This window comes from Arctopsyche grandis, chromosome 7 (genome assembly GCF_051622035.1).
Source record: "Arctopsyche grandis isolate Sample6627 chromosome 7, ASM5162203v2, whole genome shotgun sequence".
NCBI classification, from domain to species: domain Eukaryota; kingdom Metazoa; phylum Arthropoda; class Insecta; order Trichoptera; family Hydropsychidae; genus Arctopsyche; species Arctopsyche grandis.
The window spans coordinates 32,258,403-32,264,402 of record NC_135361.1 but is presented as its reverse complement, the minus strand read 5'-3'; positions in this window follow the sequence as shown (position 1 = coordinate 32,264,402).

Here is a 6,000-nt window from a genome sequence, read left to right as displayed (position 1 = left end):
ACAGATTTTTATAAAAAAAAAATGAAAAAGATAAATATAAGGAAAACAAATGAAAAAGAAAAGAATAAAGGCTATAACATAACAAAATATGTAGAACATTGCATAATTAAACTATAGTATTAAAATATTGGAAAAAGGTTATAAAATAGAATATAAGAAGAAATTGAAATTTACAAATAAACAAATGAAAAGGAAAAGAATGAAAGCTATAATATGATTAAATAGCACATTACATAACTAACCTAATAATATAGTTGGTACATACCTTCAACCTATTCACTCAATAGGTACTTATTACACAAATTGCCCATTTTTTTAATTATCTGAAACACTTCAGTAAATATACCCAAAAAAGCATTACTTACCGACTATATCTGTATAATATGTCTTTATTACGTGTCTATAGTATATTTACTGTAATAAGAATCTTGCTAAGGTGAGATTCTAGGATCTAAAGATTCTAATTACACAAGTGTACATACTTAGGTATGAGTAAATACTAACTTGCATACATATTCATATATTAAACCATGTAATTATATCTTAGTACCTACGTACTTATGCGAATATAATTTTGCCCGTTGAGTACAATGTATTTTCGAGTACCTTCTAAAGCTATGTATGCTAAAAATGTTAATTTATACATTCAGTGTGAAGTTATAATATTTAGTTCAAATTATATAGCATATTTTTGGTCGATTTTTTAATATTTTGATAATTATAGCTTAGTAATTATTGAGGACGTTCTAGGATTTTGTTAATTGTGTTTCCGCATTCCAAAAAAATTCCATAAACGTCAATGTTCGTATGTATGTACCAATGTTGACAACTTCTGTTGTCTTTGTCGTTTATTGTTATCTATCGGTCTTATCTATAGTGCAAAAATCAGTATTTACATAGATGCTTCACCATTGAGATGGCAAGCAAAAATCCATTAGTCACTTACACCTACTCCCCGGTAGTAGACAAGAAAGTAGTAAGTGCCCAGATACTTGTGTAGATAAGCTATCGAATTCTATTAAGAGGTTTCTTTAAAATTCAATATTTATTTATTTTATGAATCGTAATATTATACGCATGTAGGTACGTGTCATACAGACTACAGACTGTGTTGAATGTACTCTAGTTGTAAATGATTTTTTCACCGCGACTTTCCTGGGGATTTACATATATGAAAATACAAATATAGATAAAGTGTTTTTATTAGTTTTACTTTTGTATGTAAGGTCATTTTTCGCTCGTAAATGAGTTTTTTGTAGTTTTTAATTCAGTTTTTAAGATCATAATTCGTATGTCCGACGGTGTCGTAAACTAAGGTAGGTAGGTAGGTGCCTACATAATAATAATGCAAGACATTCAAAGTGAATAAAATTTTAATTTTATCGTGTCCATCTATCATTTTTTTCTTTTATGCAAACAGCAGACTTAACTGTCTATATTTATTACAGATTGCTTCTCATTTTTTTATTCATCAAAAGGGAATGCTGTTTAAGGTTAAAGATTTAAATTGTTACATTAGATACCTCACTTACCTACCAATATATTTTTACACATGTATTTAGATACCTACAATTATTATTCCTATTATATGTACCTATGTATGCATGTATAATAATTATCCCCGACTTAATTAATTACCTTTTTAACAAATTCTATGTATATATGTATTTTCACAAGTAGATATGTAGGTACCTACATAGGTGTTATATTTATTTGATTTTAATTCGTGGAAGTACCAAAAGTCGTTTGAATATCTAAATCCGCTTGAATATCTATTTTCCTGGAATGGTACTAAGCGCTAGGTTATCTGGCACCTTAGCAAGTAGATGACAGAAGTAGGTATCTACAGAGTTACATAGGTAGGTCGGTATTTAGTGCTAAGTACAAGTAGGTACCTACATAGATCAGAGATTCTTATACACTGATAATAACGCCATTTTCCTTGGTACCTACTTGAGCATATACATACATACATATGTATAATATTTGTGTGCTCACATGTACCTATTCGGTTTTTTTTTCTGAAAATTGAAGCATAAAATAGTTCGGTTATTACGTCTAGTTATTAAAAAAATCTTATTCCAAGTCAAAAAGGCAACTGTGCGGTGCACCCAAGATATTATTTTGGATATACAGGTCATATATGTACATGTACCTTCATATAAGAAAATTTAAATTGAAAATTTATTTAGCTGTAGGTAATAATAATGTATTTGACTTAAAAACGCGAAGCTTTCTTTTCTACGAAGCTCTTGAATTGCTTTAGTTGTAGTTTTTACTATAAACTTTTAGTGTAAAATGTTCCTTCTTTTATTCATTGAGTGATGGAGGTAGGGTAGGGATGTGCTACTGAATATAATAATATAATATATACATATGTATACCTACATATGTATATCTACCCTCTTTCTATATATATGTATAATATAATTTTAGGAAACTGCACGGCTCATTTTTACATACCTCCTTAATGTTTCACTTACGATTATTTCAATTTATTTGAAATGTGTAAAAGTGAATAAATGAACGACAAAGATGACAAAAATATTGCATAGATCTTTTAAAATGCATCCCAAGTGAACGTACATTCTTGGAATTGTCTTTATTATATTATACATACATACATACATATGTATATGTCATTTTAAATAGATATCTTTATTATCTCTCCGAATATGCCGGAATGTTTCAATTTGAATTCTTTAATTAATCTTTATTTGTAATTTAATGAAATGAAAAATATAGATTTCAGGGAAAATATTACGTTAGAAAAAATCTCCTCGTGTCACAAAAGTTCCAATTCTCTATTTTTTTTTTTACTTTTCTCGAACGTTTCTGCAACACACCGGTCTAGTGTGAACTTTCAGATTATGTACTTTCACTTCATTAATTTAGTAAATAGGTATAAATGTTTTTATGTATGTACATACGTATAATATATTATAATTATTTTTCAATGTGATCATACATACATATCTATGTATTTACTTAAGAGTGGGACTAATAAACTTTTTAATAAATATGACATACGTATACATAATATGTAGTATTTACGGGAAAATGTTAAACTTTTATGACTGATTATACCGATATGGTTACTTTAACATATAACGAAAATTACCTAATAATTTAAAAAAATATGTAAACTTTCAGCTGGGCACAATACAAAAAATATTTTTCCAAAATCGACCGTCAAACATTAACGGGATTTTTTCCCGTTGGTATATTTTTAAGATCCCCTTTTGATTATCATTTTTTTTATTTTTTAATGGTTAGGATTCATGAAAAAAAATCCGTTTACGCAGAATTTAAACTTCGGGGGCTGTGTTTTGTTTTTATTTTTTTTGATCTTGGTTACTGATTATGGAAAATTGGAAATTCAAAACATGTTATATCATAGATATCCACATAGTACCAATGTACATATGTATATTGGATATCATAGATGCTATGTACACGTAATCTTGATTTTTGTATACTGGCAGTAGATATATGTATGTATGTATGTACATATGTATATATGCACATATTATGTTTTATTACATAAATGAATAAAAAACGGCAAAGTTTTAAAACGATCGGTAGACTAGAAATTTTAGATCAATTGTTTGCGAAGTGAAACATAGAAAAGACTAGTAAAAATAGTAAATTTGAAGTAATTTAGTAATATATTTACATACATATTAAATATGTATCTAGATAATGCGTATTTGAAATTTATGAAATACGATTACTCTAGGTATTTATACAATATTTATAGATAATGTAGTAGGTACATAAGTAAACTAGTATTTGCAGTAACTGCCTATTCGCCTATTGATTCGCGATATAAAACATTTTGTATATTTTATAATATATCTAATATAAAATTCATATTTATACTTAAATACGTAATATGTACCCATATATGTATTTCATACAAATTACCGAATGATATGGTAATTAAAAATACTTATTTTGATCGGTAGATGCCTTTCACGATTTTATTTACTTACTCACATATGTATGTACATTTACATGTTCTCAATGATTTGGTTCACTCAAGTAATAGTAGGTGCATACAAATATATACATATATTACATAGATATATAATATAATAAAGTCAGTCGGTACAGTCGGCACGTGACAAGTTTTTCACAGCTTTTCATCCACTACATACATTATAGTGGACGTAAAGCGTGAAAAATATTGACTATACATCATATGTACATGTGTTCTTCTTCTCCTAATATTAGCGACTACCATGGACAGACATCGTTTATGGCCCGTGCGAATTTCTTCCTATCATGGGCAAGCCGAAAAAATTTCCCATGTTCCGAAGTCCTGATGTTCCGGAGCCAAGAGAGCTTCTTTCTCCCAAGCCACAGTTTGCCTTCTACTCACGTTCCCCTCTATGATTGTTTGTACATGTAGAAAACGATATTTGGGGCCGCGAATAACGTGGCCAAATTTTTCCATCTTATGACGCTTTACCGTGTCAAGAAGCTCTCTCTTTTTTATATTTTATGAAGAAGCTGGAGGACCGTTTCGTTCCTCACATGCTCCTTCCATGAGATCTTTTACATCCTCTGGTAACACCACATTTCAAAGGACTCTATCCTGTTCAGGCTTGCCTCTTACAGCGTCAAGTAGTGTGTATGCACCTACATATACATATGTATGTATATTATAATATTAATAATAGTTCCCATTGGACAATGAACAAAGTAAATAATTACCAACTTATAATATGTATATGTCAGTGTAGATACATATTTATATATACCTAGAAACATATATCTATGGGGTTTATAATCAAAAATAAAATGAAACTTCGATGTAAATACAAAAATACGTATACAAAAAACTAATTTGTGAAGTGAATGCAATTGTCTCCATTGGCGTTTTATACGAATTCAAAACGGATTGCATAAATATAAAATTTTATTGACATGCTGATTCGCGAATAGGACAGGACGTTCGATGCGGTTGTTGAATTTTATTTTTATGCCAAAAATTGTTTTTATGCCCCTCCTCAACATTTTGATTGGATATTTATGCAAAATGTGTAGTTAGATGCATCGTCATACAACATTAGTGTTTCAAACGTAAATTTTATACAAAATTATGATACTGGATTTTAAAAGAGAACGATACGGATCCTTTTTTAATTTCAAGTTTAAGCATACATATCCATTATACTAATCAATTCGGTACTTGTACCTGTTGCTTTTCTGAGTCTGGTTTTTTCTACATATTTAAATGAATACCTACTTGGCTATTATTAGGCTAATATACATATGTATATTATTAGGCTAATATACTCATAGGTATGTAAGTAACGAATTGAAACTTTTTTGACGATTGTGACTTTTACGAATCACTTATGTGTAAATATGATAAAAAGCCTGTAAAAAGAGAACACTTTGAGCATATTTTAAAAGAAGAGAGAACAAGTGAATATTTTAAAAAAAGAGGACATGTTACACTCTTGATAGGAGACTCGTAAGTTATACATACATATGTATGTAGGTAGGGGAGAAGTACCACGAAAGGGCCATTCGCGATTGCCAGTCTATCGTCTATGTTTAATATTGTCACATAAATGAATATTGTTTTTTAACAATGGCAACTCTGTAAAACTCTCTTCTTGATCTGACAGTTCAGGATCGAAAGTGTTCGGATCTGTGTGTGAAAGTTTATTTCCGTTACCAAAAGTGTTTTTTTTTCTGTTTTCTGCTAAAGCAAATAACCTAACTTACTTATTTAGTTTGTAATAATTTAAGAACGTCATTAAATATCCCAGTTATCAAGGACTAAGCTTTAGGGGATTTCTCAAAAAGCACTATTTCCTTGAAAGAGCAATTCAATGTTTCCATGAAAGGGACGGCTCTTTCATGAAAAATTACTTAAATGATAATTTATTTTAGAATTTTCAGTCGTTTAATCAAATTATTTTAAGTTATTATAAGCAAATCTCCTACAGACATTAAAAAAATCAAAGCATCCAAAACAAAATT